This window comes from Macrobrachium rosenbergii, chromosome 53 (genome assembly GCF_040412425.1).
Source record: "Macrobrachium rosenbergii isolate ZJJX-2024 chromosome 53, ASM4041242v1, whole genome shotgun sequence".
NCBI classification, from domain to species: Eukaryota; Metazoa; Arthropoda; class Malacostraca; order Decapoda; family Palaemonidae; genus Macrobrachium; species Macrobrachium rosenbergii.
In genome coordinates this window covers 50,513,108-50,522,290 of record NC_089793.1, presented here as the reverse complement: position 1 = coordinate 50,522,290, position 9,183 = coordinate 50,513,108, and the positions used below count along the sequence as shown (strand labels likewise).

At 36.6% G+C, this 9,183-nt stretch overlaps 1 long non-coding RNA gene across 1 annotated transcript; it reads right to left on the bottom strand.

Moving 5' to 3' along the window:
• Positions 1–820: 820 nt before the first annotated feature.
• On the bottom strand, positions 821–8,898 carry LOC136834440 (uncharacterized). Its single transcript, XR_010851808.1, has 3 exons — positions 8,159–8,898; positions 7,700–7,855; positions 821–5,930 (listed from the first exon to the last, which is right to left on the bottom strand). It is a non-coding gene; the product is annotated as an uncharacterized lncRNA (long non-coding RNA).
• Positions 8,899–9,183: the final 285 nt, after the last annotated feature.

Sequence of the window (9,183 nt, the reverse complement as noted above, 5' to 3'; positions counted from 1 at the left end):
TTCACTTTGGCTCTTTCACCTCTGTCTTTCACTTTGGCTCTTTTGCTCTCTGTCTTTCACTTTGGCTCTTTTGCTCTCTGTCTTTCACTTTGGCTCTTTCACCTCTGTCTTTCACTTTGGCTCTTTTGCTCTCTGTCTTTCACTTTGGCTCTTTTGCTCTGTCTTTCACTTTGGTTCTTTCGCTCTGTCTTTCACTTTGGCTCTTCTGCTCTCTGTCTTTCACTTTGGCTCTTTCACTCTGTCTTTCACTTTGGTTCTTTCACTCTGTCTTTCACTTTGGCTCTTCTGCTCTCTGTCTTTCACTACCTTTGGCTCTTTCACTCTGTTTCACTTGCTTTGGCTCTTTCACTCTTCCTCTTGCTTCATAAACTTGATGAAATGAATGAAATCTCTCGCACACTTCATGGCCTCCTTAAAGCGTTCGATTGAACATTGCAATGTTTGTCGTGCGCGACAGAAATTCTTACAAGAACATGTAATAACTCTTTGAAGCGTGGGATAGAACTTTCAATAAGTTTCTGCAATGTGCAAGAGAAAATTGAATCAGTTTAGTGCGCGGAAGAAAGTTTGATAAGTTTAGAGAGAGAGAGAGAGAGAGAGAGAGAGAGAGAGAGAGAGAGAGAGAGAGAGAGAGAGAGAGAGAGAGAGAGAACTTTCAATGTGTAGCATATTTATGTGACATAATTCCAATTACATAAAGATTTCAGATCCCTGTGTATTTCATTGTGTAAATAATTGCTGTTGTTACATTACAGGATCTTTTGTAACATTGCATAAAAATACATTAAAATTGTATGATATTTATAATAAAAATGCATGATGTCAAGTAACTATTATATTTACAATGTGTATTGATACCTTGTACAGTTAAGGAGACAGCCAATAAAATGAAATTACCACAAACACACTTTTATCTAGCAACAAACAAATCAATACAACCACAATATTATAAATAAAAAAATTTAAACTTCATTTTTTCATTATACTTTAGTGCTCCCCCACCCAAAAAAAAATGGTGGACGGGCCCTATGGAACACGTGTATGGTTCAGAAAATGTCTCGCCACATCTGGGAACTAGCAAAAACATTCTGAGGTCAGCAAGATTTGTGAGGAGAATATTAACTAATCTCAAAACATACTAGCTTGATATAAAACTGCTTCTACTGAATCTTCAACTACCAATGACACTATCACAATATCCCAAAACTTTCGAGGAACACAGGACCTACCAAAATACCATTTTCCATCACGCTGGCAATTCGTGGGACCTGATAAAACATCTCAAATATTTTGACCACTGTAAAATGTATAGAAGACTGTGCTCCTGTTTCCATACAATTCTTAAAACGACTTTGAAGCTTTTACTGAATAGAAATTCTGTTTCACACATATATATATATATATATATATATATATATCTCAGCATCATCATCATGGGCTCCGACAAGGCAAGGAGATGCAAAGGCCCTCTGTCAAATTCTACCACTCTTCTCTTTCCTCGTTTTACCTTGCAAAAATCCCCCCCTCATTCCTGCATCCCAACCCACAGTTCTCATCCAAGAAGGACTGTGTATTCCAATGCCCAAAGGAACCCTGCTGACAATATCAAGATTATTCTCCCTAAGGTTGTGCAAAGGACATGTCTGAGCCTTCTCCATGCATGTTTCATACAGCTCAATGTTGAGGACAGTCTGGTGACTGATCGCCCTCTTGCATCAAACTTAATTATCCAACATTCACTCAGTTACCTGCATTCAGCACAAGTACATTTTTCTCCTGATTATCTACTTTAAGAATAAGTTCTGCACTATAATTCGCATCACATATGAAATACATTTCGTAGTTGCTACGGGATCTTGTGGAACTTTGTCACTACCTGCGCCAAAAGTGCTTGAAGTTCCTCACCAACCATTTCTCTCTCTCTCTCTCTCTCTAAAGCTTCAGCTGAAAAAAATAAGAAAGCCAGTAAAGACAGAGTCAAGACTCGAATAAACCCAAGAGGGCTCCGAAGGGAAATCAGCCTGCAGAAGCAAGGTTCAGGAAAAGGTGATCAATAAATAAACACGAGGGAACAGAAAATAAAACCAATACACCTGAAATTCAGATGTCAGCAGAAAGCAGGACTGAATTTGCTCTTCGCTTGAAAGTTCGGTGATCAGAAGACTCCACAACGGCACCAGGCAAACTGTTCCACATTTAAGTTGTAGCTAAAATAAACCTCCTAGAAAACTGAGTCACAGTCAGAAGCAGAGTTGCCATTTCAGCGCGTTTCTGGACAGTCTAGCGCATTTTTTTCCTATCTGGCACGGCCGCGCTATTTGACGCCTTTTAGACAAATCTAGTGCTTTTCCAGCTGATAACATAAAATATGTTAAACTGATTACCTTTCAGAGTCTTTTGCCCTGCTATATTGAAACAATTTCCACATTATCATTGTTATATTATAGGAGACCGCTATTTCTCTTTTTCCCAAACTGTGCTGCAGAGTCGTAGGCTACTCTAAGATAAAGTCAAAAGATTGGTTCTGTTGATGAGAGTACTCATCTTGAACAGATGGTGGTGGGAGGAGAAAGTTGAGAGCTCGACTCAGTGGGAGGAGAAGGCAAGGGATTACTGAGGTGTGGGATTAACAAAGCTTTCAGTCCGACTCAAAATGTGGTCTACCACACAAGATGCGACCCTAAAACAGAAGCAGACATGTTATAGAGATACTTTTACTATTTGCTTAGAATTTTCTCTTCAAATAAGAATTAAAGTTATGTGTTATCTGCACTCAAGCATCCAACACGTTATGCGCTTCTGTTTGTTATTAATTTCATTTCATTTAATCAATTGCTCTCCATCGCTGAACAATTTTTTATCCACTCGATATAGAAATATGATTAAATAAAAACCACACTTTCAATTATTTTATTCATTATTCTGTTTAAGAAAATTTTTATCTGAATCTGAACTGAAAACTATAAATTTAAGTTTATAATTTTTTGGCATTTCAAAATATCCTACAGCCTTTTACAGCGCTCCTAAGAAAGGATTTAGTGCGTTTCTGGCACGTTTTGGAAGCTCCTGCATTGCATTTTCAAAATCAGAAATGGCAACCCTGGTCAGAAGTAACGCGTGCCATGTCTGGTACAAACTTCAAAGAGCCGGCTGTGTGTGGCAAGCCTTGCAGAGTATTGGTGTTTAGGCGTCGTTAAAAAAAACCATACCTTTGTCTCACCAGAGCAAAAAGGACCATTTCGTAAAGAGGATTTGCTTTTCTTTAGCGTTTCAACTTCAGCCAAAAAAAACCTCACACTGAACACCCTATGAAAACCAATTCCTGCAAGATTAACTGTACAAAAAAACCAATCAGATATCTGAATGTAAAACAATAATGCATTTGAGTTTCAAATAGAAATCAGAAACAACTGTTGTACAATGCAGAAACATTCATTTACAGCTCACAGCCATTGGCAAAATGTGCTGTCAAAACAAAGCCTTCGTGAAAAAGTCAAACTAAATTGTAAGAATATCACGACCTTCAGAGCTAGAACAATAATATGGCAGCAATACAATGTAAAAAGTTTTTGTTTTTGTATGAACATGTACTTCATAACAAAAAATTCCACCAAACGAAATACCACATACAGTATACAATTATACAAGAACATGATATTTTCAACTACATACAGAAGCTTGGCCACTACTGTAATACAGTAAAATACAGTACAGTAATCCCTCAATTTAACAGGAACTGATCTACAGGGCTTCTCTACATATCAGCTACATTATCATGAAACATTTTGGCTGGGCAGCCATTTTAGGAAAGATAAATTTGCTGGATAAATCTTATAATGGAATATATGTAAGGTACAACTTAGTTTAGACTACAAAAAGACTTGAATTTCTATTAGCTGTGAGAGAACTTGAAAAATTCAAGAGCAGGTTGTGTTATAAGGTCTTTGTTGCTTTTCAAAAGACTAGACACCCTACTAAACCATACCTGGATTATGATTATTAAAAGACAGAGCACATTTTTGCTTCTTCCACAAAAATAAATATTAATGAATTTAACTTTAAAAAAAATTAGGAGAAATTGACAATTAAAAGATTCCTTTTCTCAATACAGGAACTTCCAGAAATTACATCTGAAAGTCAGTGGTACTTTTACATGAAATTCTTGAAAGCAAAATGTACTCACCCTGTCAATAATTCTATAAAAACACAGTACAAAGCATAATGTAACACAAAGTGCAGAATACAAGGGGAGCTTTTTAATGTTAATTATACAAATGAGTCTAAATCCGGGCCAGGCTAGGCCTACTGTACAAAAAAAAAAAAAAAAACATCGCTTAATCAGCTGTTATCAGCTCATCATAAACTTGGCAAATTACCCAAGATGTGTAAATTGTATGACCTGTACAAAGCTGATGACATTATACAAAGTATTACTGCCTAGGCTAGGGCTAAATAGGCCTCTAGGGGAATTGTACCATGAATATTTCCCACAAGAAAGCTGACATGAACATTATACTGTGATGAAATGTACAATGACTGTGTTGACACCCAAACAGTTACAATAGAATCTACTACCAGAGTCTGCCTTATACTGAAGAGACTTATGAACATACTACATTATTCGAGTGATGAGCAAAACGTGAATCATCTCTTTCAGTCTTCATTGATATCCGTCACGCACAAAATGGACAAATAATTCAGGAACTTGATAAATAATTCATGAACCAGATAATTAATTCAGGAACTAGATAAATAATTCAGGAACTTGATAAATAATTTAGGAACTTGATAAATAATTCAAGAACTTAATAAATAATTTATGAACTTGATACATAATTCAGGAACTTGATAAATAATTTAGGATCTTGACAAATAATTCTGGGACAACAAGCTTCAGTTTAGTCTACAAAACTGACTCTCGCAAAATTCGCAAACTTGAACATGTAATTACATCTGGATTCCTGGCAGGCATGCCATAATAGTAAGCTGTTTTTATATGAGTTTACACAACCAGAAACTTGATTGTAATCAAAATGAATTGAGTAAAATAATAATAATTCAAGAATGAAACACATGACTAAGTGTACCCATCAACAAGATTTTTGTGTCATTCCAACATATTCAAGTTTTTTAACAAACTAAAGCAAAATATGAACTGTATTTTTAGATGCGTAACTTTCACTTATAATAAAAATGAACCACTTGGATTCTGTACTCATTACAAAATTTCTCATTCATCAAAAATGATATACATATGCAAAAGTCTTCTCACATGTTGAACTGGCCTTTCCTTCCAAATGTCTGACATAATTTCCTTTTACAATAGAGCAGTACAAGCCTGGGTTTCCTATCTGTGTCAAACAATCTCTATTCTCTAAGAACATTCTATACTTTCATCCATTTTCTATCTTTCAATTTGTGGTTTGCAATGAATCACAAAATACATATAAATTTTTCCTAGTATTTCTCTAAAGTAAACATCAGCTCTCATTTGCTTGTTGGGTTTGTAAGAAAGGCTGGCTAACTTCTGTCACAGAAACTGAGCTTGAATGAGTAACTATTTTATTCAACTCTGGTAAAAGCAATGTGAGCTGTCACTAACATCCCACAGGTAAATCAGAAAAGGCCAGCCATAAGTTATAATTGCAAAACTACAAACTTTTCGACCATAATTCAGACTCCCATTACCTGGAGGAAGGGAAACTTGCAAAAAAAAGTAACAAACAGTCAGGCTTATACATTTTGCACATGAATACTATACATAAAATATTTATACATGGCCAGCTTTGCTAAATATGCTGAAAAGTGTGATGACATTTCCTTGGGAGATACAAACTTTGCAGTTCAGTCTTCAAGTTCCTCCCATCCTTGGGAAGATTTAAACTTCACAGAAGGAATCCTCCTCAGCTTCTCAAACCTTCCACCAAAATCTGTAAATGAAATTAGGATCTTTAGCATTGCATTCTACTGTTTAAACATCATTGTGATTCATGTGAAAACCTCATGAAATACTTGACAGTCATTCCTCAAAATCCTACCATAAAGTTTCTAAAACTCATGTGCCCAAATAACTTATCATTTCTAAGTCATGCAAACCACAGCTTATTCAATAAATACAACTCAATCATTAGAAAACAAAATGCTGATGATTCTGATAAAATTTCTCTTAATTATTCTCAATACACATTCTATGTCTACAAACCACAATAATTCATACAACCTGTTTCTACCCTGAACCAGGCAATTATATGAAATCCCACCTTACAAAAGACTAACAAGAACACAGGAATAAAACACATTTAACTTACAAATAAAACTCCAGGCTACTAGCCTGGAATAACGTCCAAACGTAAAACAACTAAGATTCAGTTGCAAAATGGACTACTAGCCATCACAGCAAGTTGTTCTGAGTGAGGGCATTTGAGTGGGGCACTACTGAGTAAATTATAGACCTTTCCTGTTGATTTTCCAAAACTAAAATGTGCCGTGATGTGGTTTGTGATGACTAAAGATCAAAAATGCTTGTGAGGTTTCTCACAAGAATGCTAATTATTACTCTTATTATTATTATTATTATTATTATTATTTAGATAAAAATGTCATTACAGTACATGGAATTTGTTGTTTGTTATTATGAAAAGGTTTGGCTTTGTCATCATAAACTTTTCAATGTGACTATCCATCATTTTAAAGCATGCTAATAAAAAGCACTTGACCTTAAAAGATAAAAACACAAGAGTTCGTATTTCTAACTACTAGAGGAATAGAATGGAATATAAAGGCCAAGCACTGGGACACATGAGGTCACTCAGCCCTGAAAGGGAAATCAAGAGCAAAAAGGTTTGAAAGGCGTAACAGGAGGAAACAAATCTTTTGCAGTTGCACCATGAAACAATTGTCAGAGAACATTGAGGAAAGTAAGGTGGAAGGAAGAGAATATGAGCAGAGGTACAGTCAAAGGAATGAAAGGGGTTGAAGCAGCTAGGGGCTATAGGGACACTGAAAAGACCCTTATTAAGTAATGCCTGCAGTTCATCTGAACTGACGGCACTGATACCCCCCTACATTTGTGGATATCTCAAAGAGATGTAGGATTAGTTCCTGTACACAGTAAGGACACTGAAAGTGCTCTTGGACCTTGATGACACCTGATCCACTACTGAAGGACAGTCTCTGAGGATTACCTTTGTCAGAAGGACAAAGAATTCCTGGAGATGAATCAATAATGTCTTCCAGCAAATGCAAAGAGAGAGAAGCATCCTTGTCTACAGTCGACAACAGAGAAACAAGCTCAGGTACACAAACTACTCTAGAAAACTCTGAAAAAGATAAATATCTTAAGGTAACCAAATTTGACGACATCAGTGAATGTTATTTCAGCAATTTACAACTGACAAGCAAAGTACTTTCAACCTGGAATAGTTTGCCCAGTGCAATTGTGGAACCCTCTGATCTCCGATGTCTCAATGAGGAGCAAATATTCTCTCTCTCTCTCAGCCAAAGATTTCAAGAAAGAAAGAAAGAAAACAGCACAACAAAAGGCCCACTTTTACCAACAACTCGGTAATGTTCATTTAACTGACAAGGTTTCTTCATACAGAGGTCTGTCTGATCCTCAACAAGTGGTTAAGTAACTTCCAAAGCTATTCAAACTTGACTAAGTAACAGGCATAAGTAAAAATGCTTAAATAAACAGTACCTTTGTATCAAGGGTCTACAAGTATATCCAGATTTTGTCCACAAATCCTTCAGGGTCAAAACTTAGTTGACCGAGCACATCTTCGCTTGTAGGAACACTTGATGTTATGGTCAAATAATCAACTTGATATTGGCTTGTTGACCCCATAGCCCATACCTGCAGATGGAGGAGAGAGGTTAAGAACAAAATAACAAAGGTCAAAGATACTGACCACCTGTAATGATACTACTCACTACAACAACACAACACATGAGAGTTGAAACTAAAACTATTAGTGAATCCTAACGCAGAATTTACATTACATGATTTAAAGCAAGTAGGTCTTTGAGAGAACAAAGGCTTACTGGTCAGCTAACAAATATAGGTCTGTCTGCTATAGCCTATATATATAACTGATAACTTTTAGACTCCACAATGGACACAGTACCACTTAGACTTTGCGTAGACTTCTATACTTACCAGCTACATGATTTAAAACACCAAGCATAATTAACTTGGTCTTGGTGTGTATTTTTTTTCACATTCTGCGTGTTCAGATCCTGTTTAATAATCGAATTCTTGGCTTTGATTATGTATAGGTAATCTAACCCCAGGAAGCCTGTGTTATGAGGGCTCTCCATCTCCTCTGTTCTGTGGTCTTTCTGCCTGAATGCCCATCAGGCCTGGGTCTTCATCCGTCCTCTTTTTCTGTGATATCCAGGGCCTTCCTATGGGCCTTCTCAGTTTTACTACGTCCATATCTTCTTTTTTGAGACTAACCACTCCTCAACACACTCATTATCATCATAATGACACAAATCATTATCAAAATAATGATGACTATGTGACGAAATCAAAAGAGAGAGAGAGAGAGACAGAGGTTGATATTTCCTGACACCTTCTCTGACAGAACAAATCCTTGCTGGTACTAAACTCGCCGATCCGTAAACACCCATGACCTTTTCGTTGCACAGCCAAGCGGTGACATCTACCTGGTACATACTCTCAGCATTTTCACTGATGGCACAAAGCCAAATGCATCAAGTGCATCCTGATGTCACCTGACATCGATGTCGAGAGATGAGATGGACAGTGGCAATTGCCAGAACACAAAGTGCGAGTCCAACATCTTGTAAGCCATTTCAAAGTCTCCGACTTTGTTCACTTGAAGATTAACGAGACATCTAGACAGGTTTCTCGTTGCGAACATGGCTGATGGACCTGAAACAGAAGAGGAAAAAACTTTGGTAATGAATGACAGTACTCTACTGATATAAGGGCAGAACTTATTAACATACACAACGTCAGTTATGCTGTAGTGTTCTGTATGTCTACATACAGGGAAAATGGCTTCCTTGTCTCCTCCTTGATTCCCAGTGACTGTGAATGAATCTGTATACTAATACTACCTCATACACGTGATTAGCAAAGGAAAACAAATTTAATGACACAATATAAAGCAGAAAATAACACAAGCAAGTGGATACTTCTTTCAAATACAAACT